Source organism: Oryctolagus cuniculus, chromosome 4 (assembly GCF_051225735.1).
Source record: "Oryctolagus cuniculus isolate XC-2025 breed Fujian yellow rabbit chromosome 4, ASM5122573v1, whole genome shotgun sequence".
Lineage (NCBI taxonomy): Eukaryota > Metazoa > Chordata > Mammalia > Lagomorpha > Leporidae > Oryctolagus > Oryctolagus cuniculus.
Window position 1 is genome coordinate 107,037,464 of NC_142870.1, and position 21,769 is coordinate 107,059,232.

At 39.0% G+C, this 21,769-nt stretch overlaps 1 protein-coding gene across 1 annotated transcript in view; it reads left to right on the top strand.

Annotated features, from left to right (window-relative positions):
* SPATA16 (spermatogenesis associated 16) overlaps positions 1 to 21,769 on the top strand; it is a 285,443-nt gene that overhangs the window by 91,323 nt on the left and 172,351 nt on the right. The gene's annotated exons all lie outside the window — the stretch shown is intronic.

Genomic DNA, 21,769 nt, shown 5'->3' on the forward strand with positions numbered 1-21,769 from the left:
ACTGCATATCTATCAATAAGATTTTTAAATATTTATTTGAAAGTTAGAGTTACAGAGAAAAGAGAGAGAGAGAGAGAGAGAGAGAGAGAGAGAAAGAAGAGAGAAAGCACACTTCTATCTGCAGGTTCATTTCCTAGATGGCCACAGTGGCCAGGGTTGATTGAGCCAGGCAAAAGCCAGGGGCCCGTAGCTTCATCTGGGTCTCCCACATGGGTGCAGGGCCCCAGGCCCTTGGGCCATCTTTAGATGCCTTTCCCTGGTCATTAGCAGAGAATTGAATCAGTAGTGGAACAGCCAGGACTTGAACCAGTGCCTATATAGGATGCCAGTGTCACACGTGGCAGCTTTGCCCTCTATGCTACAACACTGGCCAAGGCTATTATTTTTAAAATATTCTTTTTAACCTAACATACTAAATAAAATAGGTAATTTGGAAACTTCTAGGAAGACACTGCTTATGAATTACCATAGTCTTCAGTTATCAAAATAATTAAAATGTTGAGAGATGTGTCAGCTTAAAGCTTTTCAGATAGTCATGAATTTTAGAGTGAACTGGCCCATGGCGGAGATGACAGGAATTTTGCAAATTTCTTGCTCATACAAAAAAGTTAGATATTTTAAATACAATGCTCTCTTCTTTACCATAACTTAGAATTTAAAATTTGAGCATTAAATTCAATAGGTCAATAAGATTAGATAAAGTGTTTCTCAGAATCATAGTTGGATATAAAAATACAATACTATAGTAAAATAAAAAGGAGAATTGCTAGTGCCGGTTTCCTTTTTTTTTAAATTTACCCAACTTTAAATTTTTATTAATATAAAGAGAACATATTTTATGCATTCTATAGGTGCATTTCCAAAAAGACAAAGACACTTCCCCCAGTCTCCTCCCTCCCACCCTCTCTTGATCAGTTGTTGCAAAAACATAATTTCAATACACTCTAGATTCACAGGCTTAATTCATCACTAACCATAATATTCAACAAGTAAAAAGTAGGAAGACCGCAGTTCCAAGTGAGTATAGACATGTGCTAAAAATGTCAATCATATCCCAAAGTGACCATTTCATTCCTATATATTTACTTTGGATTCTATATTAGCTGCCACTGATATGAACAAATGTGTAGTCTACTAAGCATCTATGTTCACAGTGCTTATAGGGGTATAATAGTTGTAGATATAATACAAAAGTCTGTGCTTATCTTATGTATGTATTTGAATACATATAGGAATATATATATTATATATAGGAAAATATATATTATATAGGAATATATATTATGCAATATATTATATAATATATTATATAACATATAATATGTAATGCATAATATATTATATATATTATATTATATTATATTATATTATATTGGAATATATAGAGAGAGCAAGCCTTGGTAACCTCATAATGTCTTGCTTTGATAAAGCATGCTTTGATGATTCTGCCACTTATTTCTGAAATGTCACTTATTTCTGAAATGTATTAAATAATCTCTACTGATTTTCCTCAACGCTTAGAGAAAGGATTCACTCTGGCAAATTCTTATCTCTTCCTGATTATCTTTTTCTATGACCCCTAGTTTACTGGCTGTTCCTTCCACTCTTATAAAATAAGCACATTTTTTTTTAACTTTTATTTAATGAATATAAATTTCCAAAGTATAGCTTATGGATTACAACGGCTTCCCCCCCAAAACGTCCCTCCCACCCGCAACCCTCCCCTTTCCCACTCCCTCTCCCATTCCATTCACATCAAGATTCATTTTCGTTTCTCTTTATATACAGAAGATCAGTTTAGCATACATTAAGTAAAGATTTCAACAGTTTGCTCCCACACAGAAACATAAAGTGAAAAATACTGTTTGAGTACTAGTTATAGCATTAAATCACAATGTACAGCACACTAAGGACACAGATCCTACATGAGGAGTAAGTGCACAGTGACTCCTGTTGTTGACTTAACAAATTGACACTCTTGTTTATGGCATCAGTAATCACCCTAGGCTCTTGTCATGAGTCGCCAAGGCTATGGAAGCCTTTTGAGTTCACCGACTCTGATCATATTTAATTATTTTCTTCTCCTACTAGATTTGGGTCTGGTTTGCTGCAGATTTTCTAGATCCTTGAGTTGAATTGAAAGTTCATCTATTTGGTGCCTTTCCAATTTCTTGAGGTAGGCACCTATTGCTATAAACTTTCCTCTTAACACTGCTTTTGCTGCGTCCCATAAGTTTTGGTATGTTGTGCTGTTATCCTCATTTACTTCCAGAAAATTTTTGATTTCTCTTTTAATTTCTTCTATGACCCATTGTTCATTCAGGAGCATGTTGGTCAATCTCCATGTGTTTGCGTATGCTCTAGGGATTCCTGAGTTGCTAATTTCCAACTTCATTCCTTTATGGTCTGAGAAGCTGCATGGTATGATTCTAATTCTTTTGAATTTGCTGAGACTTGCTTTATGGCCTAGTATGTGGTCAATCCTAGAGAAGGTTCCATGTACTGCTGAGAAGAATGTAAAATCTTTAGCTGTAGGATTGAAAGTTCTGTAGATATCTGTTAATCCATTTGGGCTATAGTGTCATTTAAATCTACTGTCTCCTTGTTGATCTTCTGTCCTGTTGATCTGTCTATTTCTGAGAGTGGAGTATTGAAGTCCCCCAGTACTATTGTATTGGGGTCTAAGTCTCCCTTAAGTCCCTTAACAAATCTTTTAGATAAACCGGTGCCCTGTAGTTAGGTGCATATACATTGATAATTGTTATATCTTCCTGTTGAATTGATCTCTTAATCATTATATAGTGTCCCTTTTTGTCTCTCTTAACAGTTTTTGTGGTAAAATCTATGTTGTCCAATATTAAGATGGCTACGCCCACTCTTTTTTCATTTCTGTTGGCATGGTATATCTTTTTCCAGCCTATCACTTTCAGTCTGTATGCATCTTTGTTGGAAAGATGTGTTTCTTGTAAGCAGCAAATAGATGGGTTTTGTTCCTTAAGCCAATCAGCCAATTGGTGTCTTTTAACTGGACAGTTCAGTCCATTAATGTTCAATGTGACTAATGATAAGTGGTAACTTTGCCCTGCCATTTGCCAAAGATAAGTTCTAATATATGCTTTGAATTCCCTGTGATCTTTTGCTGTGAGGTTTCCTTCCTTTACCTTCTTTCATATTGATGACCGTGTTTCTGTGTTTCCGTGTGCAACACATCTTTAAGCATCTTTTGCAGGGCTGGACGAGTGGCGACAAATTCTTTCAATTTCTGTTTGCTATGAAAAGTCTTTATTTCACCTTCATTCACAAATGAGAGCTTGGCAGGATATAATATTCTGGGCTGGCAGTTTTTCTCTCTTAGTACCTGGGCTATATCTCGCCATTCCCTCCTAGCTTGTAGAGTTTCTGATGAGAAGTCAGCTGTGAGTCTGATTGGAGATCCTCTGAGAGTAATCTGACGGTTCTCTCTTGCACATTTGAGGATCTTTTCTTTATGTTTCACTGTGGAGAGTTTAATTACAACGTGTCGTGGTGAGGATCTCTTTTGGTCGTGTTTATTAGGGGTTCTATGAGCTTCCTGTACTAGGATATCTCTGTCCTTCTCCAAACCTGGGAAATTTTCTGCTAGTATCTCACTAAAAAGGCCTTCTAATCCTTTCTCCCTCTCCATGGCATCAGGAACTCCTACCCAAATGTTGGGTTTTTTAATAGTATCTTGAAGATTCCTGACAATATGTTTTAGATTTCTAATTTCCTCTTCTTTTCTTTGGTCTGACTGTATCCTTTCCTGTTCTCTGTCTTCTAAGTCCGATATTCTCTCTTCTGCTTCACCCATTCAGTTTTTAAGGCTCTCTAATGTGTTTTTCATTTGATCTGTTGAATTCTTCACTTCATTATGACTTCTCATCACTATCACAGTTTCCTGTTCTACTAGTTGTTTCATTTCATTTTGATTCCTCCTTAATATTTCATTTTCACAAAAGAGATTTTCTACCTTGTCTATTAAGGATTTCTGTAGTTCAAGAATTTGTTTTTGAGAACTTCTTATTGTTCTTATCAATTTTTTGAGATCTGCTTCTCGCATTTCTTCTATCTCATCATCTTCATAATCTTAAATTGGGGTGTCTTTTTCATTTGGGGGCGTCATGGTGACTTCCTTGTTTTTATTACCTCGGTTTTTTCGTTTGTTATTTGGCATATTGGAGATATTTGGTTTCTTCACTGTGGTGCTTTTTCTTGTTATACTATGACTCTAGATTAAACTGTCTGTTTTTGATGGAGCCTTAGGGCTTGAGATGGGTATGGCCTGAGAGCTCTGTTTGGTGTGCCAAAGGTGACACTCCCAGGTTAGGCATGGTAGATCTCTCTCTTTCTTTCTTTTTTTGATTCAAAAGGGAAGTAATTCCGCACAGCTGAACTAAGTTGAAGGTAGTTAGCAGGCAAATGATATACCCACAGGAGCCAGAGATCGGAAGCTCTTTCCCAAGGACCACACAGGGAATCTGTTCTGCCCTTAGAGTGGGCTCAAATTCTCCTTCAGTTTCCCACTAGGTTGCCAAAATTACGGAATTGTAGCGTCTCTGGAGAGTACTCACGTGAATTCCGTGAGTTCTCTCCCCCACCGTCTCTTTTTTCACAGTCTCGGTTCGGTAGCACCACAAATTCACTAGGTCCTAATCTCCTGTTAATTCACCCCACCCAGAGTCAGGTTTTTCTGCTAGGCTCAGGGCCGGTGCAGACCTGAGGTCACCCTGCTTATGACTTATGTCCAAGATGGCGCCTGCTCTTTGTCTTGCTCGCCGTTGAGAGGTGAGCGGAGAGAGAGAAACCCGTGTACAGATCAGTCACTTTTTTTTTTCTCTCTCTCTCTCTTCTAGTTAGCCTGGTGAACTTTTCCCCCCCCGGGGTTGTTCCCTCTAGTCTCCTCTTTCCACTTGCCTGCCGGTGTCTCGGGCTATTGTGGTTCGGCTCACCTCACGTTCCAGCGCTGGTGTGTTGAGTCCGCTGCTGGTGTCCCGAACTGTGGGCTCCCCCGCTCTCCACGCAGGTCCACTGTGAATCACTCATTCCAGAAGAGTTTCTTCTGCTGTTTCTTCCCCTACTCTTCCTTGAACCTGCAGTATCTCCACTTTTATTTTTATTTTTTTTTACAGAAGATCAGTTTAGTATACATTAAGTAAAGATTTCAACAGTTTGCACCCCCATAGAAACACAAAGTGAAATATACTGTTTGAGTACTCATTATAGCATTAAATCTCAATGTACAGCACATTGAGGACAGAGATCCTCCATGAGGAGTAAGTGCACAGTGACTCCTGTTGTTGACTTTACCAATTGACACTCCTGTTTTTGGCATCAGTGATCTCTCTATGCTCCAGTCATGAGTTTCCAAGGCTATGGAATCCTTTTGAGTTCTCCGACTCTTATCTTATTTAGACAAGGTCATAGTCAAAGTGGAGGTTCTCTCCTCCCTTCAGAGAAAGGTACCTCCTTCTTTGAAGACCTGTTCTTTCCACTGGGATCTCACTCACAGAGATCTTTCATTTAGGTTTTTTGTGGTGGGTTTTTTTTTTTTTTTGCCAGAGTGTCTTGGCTTTCCATGCCTGAAATACTCTCATGGGCTTTTCAGCCAGATCCGAATGCCTTTAGGGCTGATGTAGGATTGAAAGTTCTGTAGATATCTGTTAGATCCATTTGGGGAATAGTGTCGATTAAATCTGCTGTTTCCTTGTTGATCTTCTGTCCGGATGATCTGTCTATTTCTGAGAGTGGAGTATTGAAGTCCCCCAGTACTATTGTATTGGAATCTAAATCTTCCTTTAAGTCCCTTAACATATCTTTTAAATAGACCGGTGCCCTGTAATTAGGTGCATATACATTTATAATAGTTACATCTTCCTGTTGAATTGAACCCTTAATCATTATATAGTGTCCCTCTTTGTCTCTCTTAACAGTTTTTGTATTAAAGTTTATTTTGTCTGATATTAATATGGCTACACCTGCTTTTTTTGGTTTCTGTTGGCATGGTATATCTTTTTCCAAACTTTCACTTTCAGTCTGCATGCCTCTTTGTTAGAGAGATGTTTTTCTTGTAGGCAACAAATAGTTGGGTTGTGTTCCTTGAGCCAATCAGCCAATCGGTGTCTTTTAACTGAAGAGTTAAGACTATTAATGTTTAATGTGACTATTGATATGTAGTGATTTTGCCCTGCCATTTTCCCGGAGATATTTTCTAGTATGTGCTTTGAGCTTCCCATGCTCTTTTATTGCTGGTTTTTCTTCCTTTACCTTCTTTTATATTGATGGCCGTGTTTCTGTGTTTCTGAGTGTAGCACATCTTTAAGTATCTTTTGCAGGGCCAGACGAGTGGCCACAAAGTCTTTCAATTTCTGTTTGCTATGAAAGGTCTTTATTTCACCTTCATTCACAAATGAGAGCTTGGCAGGATATAATATTCTGGGCTGGCAGTTTTTCTCTCTTAGCACCTGCGCTATGTCTCGCCATTCCCTCCTAGCCTGTAGTGTTTCTGATGAGAAGACTGCTGTGAGTCTGATTGGAAATCCTCTGAGAGTAATCTGACGGTTCTCTCTTGCACATTTTAGGATCTTTTCTTTATGTTTCACTGTGGTAAGTTTAATTACCACGTGTCGTGGTGAGGATCTCTTTTGGTCATCTTTATTGGGGGTTCTATGAGCTTCCTGTACTAGGATATCTCTGTCCTTCTCCAAACCTGGAAAGTTCTCTGCTAGTATCTCACTAAAAAGGCCTCTAATCCTTTCTCCCTCTCCATGCCTTCAGGAACTCCTAGAACTCGAATGTTGGTTTTTTTAATAGTATCCTGTAGATTCCCAACATATGTTTTAGATTTCTAATTTCCTCTTCTTTTCTTTGGTCTGACTGTATCCTTTCCTGTTCTCTGTCTTCTAAGTCCGATATTCTGTCTTCTGCTTTACCCATTCAGTTTTTAAGGCTCTCTAATATGTTTTTCATTTGATCTATTGAATTCTTCACTTCATTATGATTTCTCTTCACTATCACACTTTCCTGCTCTACTAGTTTCTGTGTTTCATTTTGATTCTTCCTTAAAATTTCATTTTCACGAGAGAGATTTTTCAATCCTGTCCAATAAGGATTTCTGTAGTTCAAGGATTTGCTTTTGAAAACTTCTAAATGTTCTCATCATAAATTTTTTGAAATCTGTATCTTGCATTTCTTCTATCTCATCATCTTCATAATCTTGGCTTGGGGTGTTTTGTTTATTTGGAGGCATCATAGTGTCATTGTTGATCTTGTTCCCTTGATTTTTGTGTTTGTTTCTTGGCATAGTTAATACTTCTTTCGTCACTGTGCGTTTTTTTTTTTTTTATTTTATACTATGTCTGTGTTAAGTGTACTGCCTGCTGTTGGAGGAGCCTTGTAGGCTTGAGATGGGTGTGGCCTGAGAGCTCTGCTTGCTTCTTCCGGGTTACGGGTGTGCAAAGGTGACACCCTCAGGTTATGCGTGGTAAATCTCTATTTATTTATTTATTTATTTATTTATTTCACTTATTCAGGAGGTAAGTAATACCGCACCCGCACGGCTGTGCAGAATTGATGGTATTTAGCTTCCAGTCTCTGGCTTCTACCCAAAGAGTCTGTGCAGGCTCTGTTTCTCCTCTGGACTCCCACTGGGTTGCCTAGGCTACTGAATTGTAGTGACTCAGTTCCTTAGCTCTCCCCTGTTGTTACGTAAATCCAGAGTGGGGGCCTGCTCTTTGTCCCTTGCTCACCTTTGCAAGGTTGGTGGAGAGAGAAACTCGTCTGTACCAGTACCCCCCCACCTTTTTTTCCTTCTCTCCTGTAGTCAGTCTGGTGAACTTTCCCACCTTTCTCTAGATTCTGACCGCTGTTTCCCCACCAATGTCTCAGGTTACTGAGCTCACCTCCCCTTCCAGTGCTGATGTGTGGACTCGGAGCCCTGGGCATCCCTGCTCTCCCCACTGGTGTCTGTGTGACATCCACTCCCCTTCCTGCACTGGCGCGCAGACACTGCAGCTCCCGCGGCTTGGCTTCCACGCGGTGGGCAACCTTGTTCTCCCAATAGGTCCTCCAAGTCACAGCCACTAGATCTGGAAGAGTTTCCACTTTTATTAAACTAAATTTTCCCGGACTATCGGTGCGTGCCCTCACTATTCCACCATCTTGGCTCTGCCTCCCTGCTCTGTGTCTGTCTCCACTTTTATTAAACTGTCTCTCCCCGGACTATCAGTGTGCTCCCTTCCTATTCCGCCATCTTGCCCAGATGCCGAAATAAGCACAATCTATGTCTGTTGTTTGCCCATATACATGCATGTGTTTATTTGTATAGGCTTGTGAATGTGGAGAAAATAAACAGAGATGTGGTGCTACCACTTTAAAAACACTTGGTTGGACTTTTTGCAAGTTAGGCACTTTGCCACTTCTAGGAGTTAGGCATATTAAAATCTGTATGGAGGAGTTAGGCATATTAAAATCTGTATGGCTCACAAGAACCTTTACTGGGGGACTTCAAAAACTTCACAGAAAATGGAATTAAAGATAAGTTTACTTTAGTTTCTGTAAACACTTAAGACACTCTCATGTCTCTTTCTATCGCATCCACATGAGAATAATCAACCTATTGAAAAGAAGCTTGGGGGCCAGTGCTGTGGTGTAGCAGGTAAAGCTGCTGCCTGCAGTGCTGGCATCCCATATGGGCACCGGTTCGAGTCCCACTGCTCCACTTCCAATCCAGCTCCCTGCTGTGGCCTAGAAAGGCAATAGATGATGATCCAAGTCCTTGGGCCCCTGCACCCATGTGGGAGACCCAGAAGAAGCTCCTGGCTTCAGGTTCGCGCAACTCTGGCTGTTGTGCCAATTGGGGAATGACCCAGGTGATGGGAGACCTTTCTTGCTCTCTCTCTCTCTCTGCCTCTGCTTCTCTTTCTGTGTAACTCTGACTTTTAAATAAATAAATATTAAAAAAAAGATGCTTCGAGATCCCAGTGGAAAGAACAGGTCTTCAAAGAGGGAGGTGCCTTTCTCTGAAGGGAGGAGAGAACCTCCACTTTGACTATGACCTTGTCTAAACAAGATAAGAGTCGGAGAACTCAAGGGGCTTCCATAGCCTTGGAAACTCATGACTGGTGCATAGGGAGATTACTGATGCCATAAACAGGAGTGTCAATTTGTAAAGTCAACAACAGGAGTCACTGTGCACTTACTCCTCATGTAGGATCTCTGTCCTTAATGTGCTGTACACTGAGGCTTAATGCTATAACGAGTACTCAAACAGTATATTTCACTTTGTGTTTCTATGGGGGTGCAAACTGTTGAAATCTTTACTTAATGTACACTAAACTGATCTTCTGTTAAAAAAAAAAAAAAAAAAGAAAAGAAACTATCAATTCCCAACTTGACTCTCACTGGGATTAAACATGACAATAGGTCTGATCTGATTTCATCATCATTTAAAAAAAAATCATCTATTATTTTTCACTTTATGTTTCTGTGTGGGAACAAACTGTTGAAATCCTTACTCAAGGTATACTAAGCTGATCTTCTGTATACTAAGATAATCGAAAATGAATCTTGATGTGAATGGAAGGGGAGAGGGAGTGGGAAAGGGGAGGGTGGTGGGTGGGAGGGACGGTATGGGGGGGAAAGCCATTGTAACCCATGAGACGTACTTTGGAAATTTATATTCATTAATAAAAGATAAAAAAAAAAAAAAAAAAAAAAAAAAGATGCTTCTACTGAAGATCACTTTAAAGATTTCACATTTTCCTTTAAACCTCAAGAAAAATATTAAACGTCAATTTCTGTGGAAGGGACGAGGTTATGCTCATGGTACCATATTTAGGGAACAACCATAATAACCTGCATGCAAAGTTGACCACATTAGGAAATAGCTCAAGCATGTTAAGAGTCTTTTGATTCAAAAATTCTGTTACATCAATATAATTGCTTCAGTTTCTACATCTTTTTTTTTTTTTTTTTGACAGATAGAGTTAGTGAGAAAGAGAGAGACAGAGAGAAAAGTCTTCCTTCTGTTGGTTCACCCCCCAAATGGCTGCTATGGCCGGAGCTACACTGATCCGAAGCCAGGAGCCAGGTGCTTCCTCCTGGTCTCCCATGCGGGTACAGAGGTCCAAGCATTTGGGCCATCCTCTCCTGCCTTCCTAGGCCACAGCAGAGAGCTGAACTGGAAGAAGAGCAACCGGGACTAGAACCTGGCACCCATATGGGATGCCGGCGTCGCAGGCAGAGGATTAACCAAGTGAGCCACGGTGCCGGCCTCTATGTCTCTTAATTATTGGCTCACAGCAACATGTTCAGTGTATGGAAGGAGATCAAATGATATAGACATGAATGTCTTTCCAAATGCAACATTTTTGTTCAAATTCCAGCCTTAAGGTCACCATTATGTTTTATTTTCAAACACCACTGCCTGAAATTGTACAAGAGCCTACAATACATGAACATCTTTTCATGAGCATATTCGCCATTTGCTCTGGTTAACACAATTAATGATCAATTTAATGTTCATCAAGGAGAAAACTATTTTGATGGTATTCATGGAAGCATGTTTATAACCTACTAATTTGTTGCCTGAATATGCAAAAAAAATTTTCAGACAATTAAAAACTTGAACAAGAGGGCCAGCTTTGTGGCACAGCAGGTTAAGATGCTGCTTGCAATGCCAGCATCCCTTAAGAGAACCAGTTCAAGTTCGGGCTGTTCCACTTCCAGTACATCTCCCTGCTAACGCTCCTGGGAGGCAGCAAAAGAGAGCCCAAGTTTGGGTCCTGTCCTGCCACCCACATGGGAGACCCTAACTGAGCTCCTGAATACTGGCTTTGGCCTGGCCCAGCCCTGACTATTACAGCCATTTAGGGAGTGACCAGTGGACAAAAGAAAAAGTATGCTCTCTCTCTCTCACTCTCTCTCTCTCTCTCTCTCTCATATCCCAACCCACCTTGTAACTCTACCTTTCAAATAAGTAAATAAATAAATAAGTATTTTATTTAAAAAAAACTGGAACAGGTAAAGACCAATATTAAAACTGGAGAAGTCTATGAAAGTAGAGAAATACAGAGAGCGGATGACTGATGGATGTTCAAAAATATTAAAAATAATTAACTGAGAGGAAAATGAAAGACTACCCACATTTTCAAGTGTAACCAGTACAGATGTAAGAAACTAATGTTCATCCCCACTAACCTGCTTCATTCAGGTCAAACTATGTGTGTATCTTGTACTCAAAGTACATGGAGTGGCCAGGTCTAAATTCTTGTCTCTGATGCAAGAAGGTAGATAAAACTGAACAAAGAAGCAATGCTTGTTTGTGTGCAAAATAAAAGTACGTGCTCAAGAAAGAGTGCAGGCATACTCAGGAGTGAGTGGCACTCAAGGAGGTTCATAACCATTCACATATATGATCTGGAGGTGCAGTAAGTGTTGTCTGGGGTCAAGTTTAGTTTGAATATTCATAGTGGGCAGAGTTTGGGATGGGATTTGAGTATCATCCATTCCCTTTTCTAATTTAGGAAATTTTGAAAGTGCCATGGTGTCAGGTGCATCATAGGAGTAGAAGTCTCAGCCACCATAATTTTATTATAATGACCTTGTTTTTTATAATTTTTTAAATTTATTTGACAGGTAGAGTTAGACAGTGAGAGAGAGAGAGAGAGACAGAGAGAAAAGTCTTCCTTCATTTGATTCACTCCCCAAATGGTCGCCATGGCTGGCACTATGCCGATCCGAAGCCAGGAGCCAGGTGCTTCCTCCTGGTCTCCCATGCAGGTGCAGGGGCCCAAGCACTTGGGCCATACTCCACTGCCCTCCCAGGCCACAGCAGAGAGCTTGACTGGAAGAGGAGCAACTGGGACTAGAACCATATGGGATGCCAGCGCCGCAGGCAAGCCACGGCGCCGGCCCCTATAATGACCTTATAATTAGCTAGAGGACGTCACAGGGACACAACTGGAGACCATGTTGGTTGTTTCTGGTCAGTACCAATTCAAACTGGTAGTTTCACAGAAACTGCAGTTTTCCACTACACAGAAAGCAGGTGGGGTTTGGGCTATATAGGTATGGATGCAGTGCAGTGGGGTTGCAAGAAGGGGCTGGTGACCTCAGCTCTTCCTTGCTAGCTACCTCCTTGCCTGGATCAAATGCAACTGTCCTCAATTTTTTTTCACCTTCTGTGTTCTAAGGGTCTTTTCTAGGACACTGGGCATGGAGAAGTCACTATGTAAGCCATATATATATATATTTATGTTTATATATACATATATATGTATATATATGGATATGGATATACACATACATGTATGTGTGTTACAAGTAGTAAGAGAGACAAACTCAGATGAAACCAGTTTTTATTGGAGTAATAAAAGACATGGCTCAGATGTCAACAACTGTTCATTTTATGGTTCTTTCCAGCCTGTATTTCATATTTAAGTTTTTCTCTACCTCATTTACGGATAAAAATCTCTTAATGTTCCTGACTTGCTCTCACTGTAATAGTTTTCTTAAGAAGAGATGACAACCTTACAAACATAGGTACCACTATACTGTTCTTTTGACTTCTCACAATGCATGAATGTGTGTTCCAGGTATAGGGATGTTTTCATATATATCCTGCAGATATTTTACATCACTGACAACATAGTGTTATCCTCAACAAGCATTTTTTCAAATCCTGTGGTTACTCTGTTACTTTTATGTTTCCTTCAGTCTTTTCTCACTTCCTCTTCTGTTGCTATGGCAAAATTCTTCATAATCATTCTCTCTTGGGCCTGTGACCTTTTCTCATTTCTCACAGAAGTTTGGAGAGCAACCACATGTTGAGTTATAACACCTTTAGTTTGAAAAGAAATATCTCCTTTGTGGCACTACCTGTAACTTTGCTCACAGGTTATAGTTATGATATATACATTTCTTATAAATCTTTACCACTGGAGAAAATGTAGGTAATGTGCCTTTTACCTAGGCAAAATAATTCTGTAATTGCATATAAATGTTCTTGTGATTTTGAAAGTTATTAGGCTTTTGTTAGAAAATACAACTTTAACACTATCAGTGCATGCCCTCACTATTCTGCCATCTTGGAGGACTCCTAACACAAAACAGTTTAACTCTCAGTAGTGTTTCATTTTGAGCTTTAATAATAAAAGATTAGCACTTGAAATAAATCTAATATATAACTTCAAAATATATAATATATAAATCTAATATATAACAAACTACAAATTTGACCTCAATCTTTTCACTTTTGTTTTAGATTTTAATAAACTTTCTTTACACAAGTGTAAGTAAATTTCTAGAAACTTACTTTTTCTTGTTAAGTTTTCCTGATGAAAACTATCCAACATATACAGGCTTTTGAAAAGTAATCCTTAGTTTATGAAAAAGAAAATAATGTGAGAATAGTATTGAGAAATGACATGTATGCTCCCAAAAAGGTGGGATGGTATATTGCTCTTAGGAAAGAAGACAAAAGGATGGTGAAGTATAATACAATTCATCAGATAAATATGTCCCATATGCCTCTTCTTCATTCTCAAAACCTTTAACCAAATTTGACTATTTACTTGTAATGGTCTTCTTTTTTTTAAAAGATTTATTTATTTTTATTTGAAAGTCAGAGTTACACAGAGAGAGAAGAGGTCTTCCACCCGATGGTTCACTCCCCAGTTGGCCGCAATGGCCACAGCTGCCCCAATCCGAAGCCAGGAGCCAGGAGCTTCTTCCAGGTCTCCCACACAGGTGCAGAGACCCAAGGAGATGGGCCATCTTCTACTGCTTTTCCAGGCCATAGCCAAGAGCTGGATCGGAAGTGGAGCAGCTGGGACTAGAACCAGCGCGCCCATATGGGATGCCAGCACTTCAGGTCAGGGCATTAACCCGCTGCACCACAGCGCCAGCCCCTGTAATGGTCTTCTAATTTTAGTCTTAAGTCACTATTTTTTTAAACGTGATGAGGGAACTCTAAAGTGTTTTTGCTTATGTGGATCATATCTATAAACATCTACCTTATAGAAATTAAAAATACATATGCATAAAAACTCATTTTAAAATTACCATAAACCTATTACATGTTAGCATGAATACATAATTTATGAAAAACTGTATTTTAAAAAAATGTATGAGAAGAGTAGCATATCTGTTGTCATAAGCGAAAGCTGGGTTCTCATAGATGATTCTCCATTCAATGAGGGTCATTATGGTTGATATACATGTACAAAATCCAGTCTCACAAGAGGTATATAGTTAGAAGTAGCTGATTTTTTTTTTTTTTTTTTTTGGACAGGCAGAGTGGATAGTGAGACAGAGAGAAAGGTCTTCCTTTTGCCGTTGGTTCACCCTCCAAAGGCTGCCACCACTGGCACGCTGCAGCCGGCACACCGCGCTGATCCGAAGCCAGGAGCCGGGTGCTTCTCCTGGTCTCCCATGGGGTGCAGGGCCCAAGCACTTGGGCCATCCTTCACTGCCTTCCCGGGCCACAGCAGAGAGCTGGCCTGGAAGGGGGGCAACTGGGACAGAATCCGGCGCCCCGACTGGGACTAGAACCCGGTGTGCTGGCGCCACTAGGTGGAGGATTAGCCTACTGAGCCGCGGCGCTGGCCAAGAGGTATATAGTTAAAAAAGAAAACTTTAATAGCCTTTTCAGATAGTGCTAAATATTCTTCTTTGATAGTACACCAAGACTTGACAAGTGGTAATTCTTTTTTTTTTTTTTAAGATTTTATTTATTTGAGAGGTAGAGTTACAGATAGTGAGAGCCAGAGACAGAGAGAGAGGTCTCCCTTTTGTTGGTTCACTCCTAGATGGCTGCATCAGCCAGAGCTATGCAGATCCGAAGCAGAAGCCAGGAGCTTCTTCCCGGTCTCCCATGTGGGCGCAAGCACTTGGGCCATCCTCTACTGCTTTCCCAGGCCATAGCAAAGAGCTGGAATGGAAGAGGGGCAGCTGGGGCTAGAACCCGCGTCCATATGGGATGCCGGTGCTGCAGGTGGAGGATTAACATACTGCGCCACAGCGCCAGCCCCAAGTGGTAGATTCTTAATGATGAATTGCAATTTGGATTCTTAAACCCTATCAGTCAGCTTTTATGCTCGGTAGCACTAAACACCATTGACCTATCTTGCACCATCAAAGGATTGTTTGCCATGCATGTGTTAGTATTGTTACCCATTGATAATTTTGTAATATGATGCACATTTCCAAATGTTGACACATCTCATTATGCAATAGCAAATTTTAGGATCACATTTATTAACATCACCAAATTCATCAGAAAAGTCTTTAAGCATTAGGTGGCTGTCAACCTCACAGTGACAGATGTAAATTACCAAAATTCTCATTTTTGCTTGAAAGCTCAAGCTTTTATCACTGGCAATAAATACTGTTGGTTGTGTTCCTCTAAGTGACTAGTACATTTATTTCATTTATGAAAAAATGCCTGCCAAATTCTAAGTCTGATAATCATTCTTCTAAGTAAAACATGATGTTCCATGGAAACAATGGCTAAGTCAGTTCACAAATATAAACAATGGCACAATACACAAGCACTTTTCCTTGAGACAGTCATCTTATTTTGGTTTTCAGGAGAAGTGCTTGCTGCATACTTCCCATCATTTCAAAACAAGTATTAATAAAAAAATCTGTATTCAAAAATTGAGATTAAGAAAAATGTTATTCCCTGGAGTTGGGAGAGGAAGATGAATGCACATAATAATGAATACACTAAATGACTATCAGAATAGTTCAGTGTCACTGGTATGATTTCTGGAAAGGAGCCAGCAGTTCTACCCACTATGGATGGTTTTTGTAACATCTTTGCAAATGTCAACCCAGTGAAAAACAAAAATAATGTGTTAATATTATGAAAATAGTTTTGACCATGTGAGACCACTAAAAGTGCTGGGTACCCTTGGGGATCTTCGGGCCACACTTTGAGAAACACCATGCTGATTTATACCATCCTTAGTGTCCTCTCAGGTTTTATAATGCTCATCTTTCTTCAGAATGGTTGCAGTGATTCTCTTCTTTTTTTTTTAAAGATTTGCATTTATTTATTTGAAAGTCAGAGTTACACAGAGAGAGGAGAGGCAGACAGAGGGAGAGGGGTTCCAACATCTGATGGTTCACTCCCCAGATGGCTGCAATGGCTGGAGCTGTGCCAATCCAAAGCCAGGAGCCAGGAGCTTCTTCCGGGTCTCCCACATGTGTGCAGGAGCCCAAGGTCTTGGGCCATCTTCTACTACTTTCCCAGGCCACAGCAGAGAGCTGGATTGGAAGTGGAGCAGCTGGGTCTCAAACCGGTGCCCATATGGGATGCCGGCACTTCAGGCCAGGGCATTAGCCCTGAGCCACAGCACTTTTGAAGTGTTTCCATCACCTCTTTAAAAGTGTTTCCATCATGTGCTTGCTTATTATTCACTGAAGTGTTAGTAACTTAATAATGAACAGCTCCTTAATTGACCTCTCAACTTATTGTATGAGCCAGGTAAATATGCATGATGGCTTTTTTTTTTTAATTATACAAATAGAGTTAAACAGTGAGAGAGAGAGACAGGGAGAAAGGTCTTCCCTCTGTTGACCCACCCCCTAAATGGCTGCCACGGCCGGAGCTAACTGATCCGAAGCCAGGAGCCAGGTGTTTCCTCCTGGTCTCCCTACATGGTAGCTTTTAACATCATTTGCTACCCTCCCCACTCATCTTGGCACCACTCTCCAAATCTGGATTTTCTGCCTTTCTCTCCTAAGTCTCACCATTTCAAAATGCAGCCCAAAACTTAACTCACTAGCCCCTTTCAAGTTTTTAATTTCCCTGTCATTACAAATCTATTTCCTGAAGGTTTTGTTTTTCTCCATCTCCCTTATATGCATCCAACAATTTAATGATGGCAAATTTCAGGTTTTCATTCCTTGCTATATATGTATTTTTCTGATATTCCAGTAGTTTAATTTTGGGGGCTAGTCATTTAATATCTGACAAAACTTTCTAAACAAAAAAGAACAATATGAAGGTATTTCAAAAAGTTCGTGGAAAATGGATATACGTGTATATCATAATACTCAATTTTTATGAACTTTTGGAAGATTCTTGTGTACCTGGATTTCAAAAATTTTTTGTACCAAAATAAATTTAATTGTTTATTCTATTTGTCACAAATGTTTGAAGTATCCTCAGATATGCTGTTGTCATTTTATTCACAGAAATGGCAGCATTTCTACAGATGTCAGGAAAATGTATTTTTTGCAAAGCACTTCATTTGGGACAAGGCAAGCCAGGCTGAAACGCAGTGCATTGAGTCAAAAACAGTAGAATGCCAAATAGGAAATTCAGTAGTTTGAGTCAATAAAAGAATGTGCATTTCAGGGGCTGACGCCGTGGATCACTGGGTTAATCTTCCTCCTGAGGCGCCGGATTCCCATATGGGCGCCGGTTCAAGTTCCAGTTGCTCCTCTTCCAGTCCAGCTCTCTGCTGTGCCCCGGGAAGACAGTGGAGGATGGCTTGGGTCCCTGCACCCATATGGGAGACCAGGAGGAAGCACCTGGCTCCTGGCTTCGGATCAGTGCAGCTCCTTCCGTTGCAGCCATTTGGGGAGTGAACCAATGGAGGGAAGACCTTTCTCTCTTTCACTGTTTGTAATTCTATCTGCCAAATAAATTTTAAAAAATGTGTATTTCAAAAAGAAACTTAATATTTTCATTCATAGTATTAGTATTTAGTAGACTTTTCTAATTAGAATCAATTTGAATATGATTCTATGTTTGAATCAGATTCTATGCTTCAATTTAACAGGAAGCTTTTCTCATATTGAAGTCCTTATCCAGTAGAAATTTAGGCTGTAAACTTGCAAGCTACTATAATCTACAGGTTCAGCTCAAGTAGACATGGTATACATGCACCAAATGCCTATTGTGGTACAATCCTGGTAATTGTTTTAATTCAACAAAGGAAAATCACAGAGATTTTTCAGGCATGCTAATGCTTGGCAACGTACACAGGTTACATTTAATATTTCTCTTCTGGTAGAGGGGCTGCAAAAGGCTTCATAATAAGTGAACACTTATTTGGAAGTAATGTTAGTCCATAAACAAAAGTATCATATTAATATGAGCAGATTTAATGCATCATAACATAAAAATGGCTTTGTTTATCAAAAATCCATCTAATTCTCATATTTAAAATCAAAACCCCTTACTGTTAATATTCCAAAAGAAGTAAGCATTCCAATTCATTAATCAGTGGAATTATAGAATGGAATCCAATACATTTTGGTTCATTGTAAAGATTCTGAAATAATTTTCTTTTTGAAGACAGCATAAGAAAAATAGAATGCAGGCAGACATTTAGTATTTCCATATAATACAGCTATCCAATATTAGTTTAAGTATGTATTTTCCCTCTGATTCTTTCTTTGGAACCTGTACAGGTTTGGACATGATTTATGCACAGTAACTGTTACTGAATGAATTAGAAGTAATCTCTTACAGGTTAGAACAGAGGAGGATTTATTAATTGTCCTTTTCAAAGTAATCATTCTAAAATTCATCCCACCCAAGTAACACAGAAAGTGCCAAAAAAAAAAAAAAAGTGAAATTTGACACACTGTTTGAACCATTGCTGCCATTGCTCCACCCTCCACCCTCCACCCCCTCAGTATTGCACAGACAAATGAATAGGGCCTTACATCTACATCTTTGGTTTTGGAATCTTGATAGCTTTTCAAAAAGAGAGCTGATAGGTGGTATTTGGTTCACAGACCCTGAAGAAAAGATAATAGGGCCAACACTGTATTATTTTTAAGAGAAAATGTCAAGAACAAAAAATGAAAATGTCAAAAGATAGGTTGATATACTGTATTACTTAAAGACTATTTTGTTGGGAAAACTGACCAAGTGATTTACTAACAGTTTTTACTGGACAGTCTTTGGATTACAATGTGGATGAAAAATAAATGGGAATCCATTTCATGTTTACTCTATCAAGACAATTGACAAATAGAGGGAAAAAATGGGAAGACACAATTAAAGGCTACACAAGAAGGCTCTTTTTTCAAGTTTTCAAGTTATGAAAAATAATTTTGTATTGAAAAATGTTTTTTCAAAGGCCCCGCTTATATTCTATATCCTAATAATATATTAGCTGCCTTTTTTGTAGAGCACATCTGCTTTAAGGTAAGAATTTTGTAAGATTTTGTAAATTTGACATTCAACTGGGATTTGGGTCTAAAACTCCATGGGTAGTGGTCCTTGATATGTTTAGATCACAGTAGATACAGATATCATTGGAGAATCTAATATTAAATTAGGTGCTCTGGTGGTTACTGAGAAAGGGTATGTTCATGGACATTCGCTTATTCGGTAAATAATCATTCAGTGCCTCTGATGTGATAGGCAGTCTCTAGGTATTGGGTATTACTTGTTAGGTTAGCATTACTTTCTAATATGGAAAAGTTTTCAGCAGATAGTGAGCCAAATTTGAAAATCCAAGAAATGTAGAAGAAGAAAATGTTTTCTCCTCGCTCAAGAATGTGTATCACTACACACTTCCAAAGATCCAACAGAATATTGGACCTTTTATTCATGGCCATTTTATTCATGTTAACTGAGAATATTTATTTGGAAGAATAGGAAAGACTTGAAGCCCTAAGAAGAGCGCCTTCTAAAAGCACCTGTTTCTTGATATTGGTGACCCATTAAATTTATTGTTTTAATTCCTTAATTATCATTCTGGTTTTCTAAGAAAATATATCTCATGTTCAAATTGTCATGTAAAATAATACATAGATCTTAACATTCTTTAATGTGTTTTCTTTCCTAGCTCTATAAAGAAGGTGGACAATGTAACATATTTTAGTGCTGTAATATTAAGCATGGTTCTAAGTACTTATCCACAAACTCTAAGACAAATCAAGAAATGTTCATTGCTCACTTGAAATAATTCCATAATTTAGTACTTTCAATTATAGTTTGTTGTGTAATTAATTGTAATTTGGAGGCAAAACATATTTAAGTTACTGCCATCTGGCTTCTTGTCTAAAATTCATACACTTCTGTGTCATGCACATACTGAGAACTCAAGAAAGAGTTGAGAATGATTTCTTGTTCTTTCCTTGAGTCAGGTTTTACTTTCATACATTGGCAAAAATATATGCAAAAACTATGGGCTTTATCTGACACTGATCTACTGCAATTTTCTTGTTTCAAAAACCAATGCCTTTATTTCTAATTTTATGTTCTAATACATTATAAAATGGCTCCATTTCTGCATTGTAGATTGCATTGGGTAATTCATTTTTCTGTCTTGGTTGTCTAGGAAAATATTTAAACTGAAAACTTGGACTTCTTAACTCTTTTCCACAAGTGGAGAACTCTTAACTATTATTTGAGCTTTTAATTCTAACTGCCAATCTTTTGTAGCAATCCAGAAGAACAAATAAGACAAAATCACTGAGAATTCACTGAATCCCTGTACAGTGTCAACACTATGGCATAAGTTTCCTTCACATTCCCATTCTTTCTGTCTACCCCAAAATTTACCTTACTAGATTGAGATTTAATAATGCACCAAAAGCCCATATAAAAAGGGGCACTAAGAAGCAGCAGTGAGAAGAACTTGATTTCTCTGTGAATCTATTATTGAGAACACAGATTGTCACATTACCATGCATCTTTGAATAAATGGATTTTCAGCCGGCGCCGTGGCTCAATAGGCTAATCCTCCACCTTGCGGCGCCGGCACACCGGGTTCTAGTCCCGGTTGGGGCGCCGGATTCTGTCCCGGTTGCCCCTCTTCCAGGCCAGCTCTCTGCTATGGCCAGGGAGTGCAGTGGAGGATGGCCCAGGTGCTTGGGCCCTGCACCCCATGGGAGACCAGGAAAAAGCACCTGGCTCCTGGCTCCTGCCAGGATCAGCGCGGTGCGCCGGCTGCAGCGGCGGCCATTGGAGGGTGAACCAACGGCAAAAGGAAGACCTTTCTCTCTCTGTCTCTCTCTCTCACTGTCCACTCTGCCTGTCAAAAAAAAAAAAAAAAAAAAAAAAAAAAATGAATAAATGGATTTTCTAATTATATCAGAAGAAATATTTGAATTGAGCAAATGACTTATTTAAAGCAGTGTGTGTCCCTCTTTCCTTTAGCTACTAGTAAATCTAGATGAAACTATGAATTCTATCTCAACCAAACTTTTGGGATCTTGTCACATACCAGGGATCTTTTAAAAAGTACATAGAAATGTGTATTATGAAAAAACTATACATGCATTTCAAAAATTGATGTGCATCAAAATAAACATATTTTCATTACATTTTCCCAATAATTTTTGTTGTACCCTTATATATTTTGTGCACTAAACTCATCCTTCTGTGATTTTAACTTTTAAACTTGCTGCGATGAACATGTGTATACAAATATTTCTTTGTTACCCTACTTTCAGTTCTTCGGGGTAGATACCCAAAAATGAAATTGGTAGATCACATGGTAATTCTGTTTTTACTTTGTTGAGGAACTGATACACTGTTTTCCATAGTAGCTGCATGATTTAACATTCCTATAAAAAGTGAACAAGAGGTCCAGTTTTCTCAACATCCTTGCCAATGCTTGCTATTTTTTGACTGTTTGATAATAGCCATTCTAATGGGTGTGAGGTGATATCTCATCATGGTTTTGATCTGAATTTCTCTAATGATTAGTGATGTGGGGAATCTTTTCATGCTTATTAGTTATTTGCATATATTCTTTGGGAAAATATCCATTAA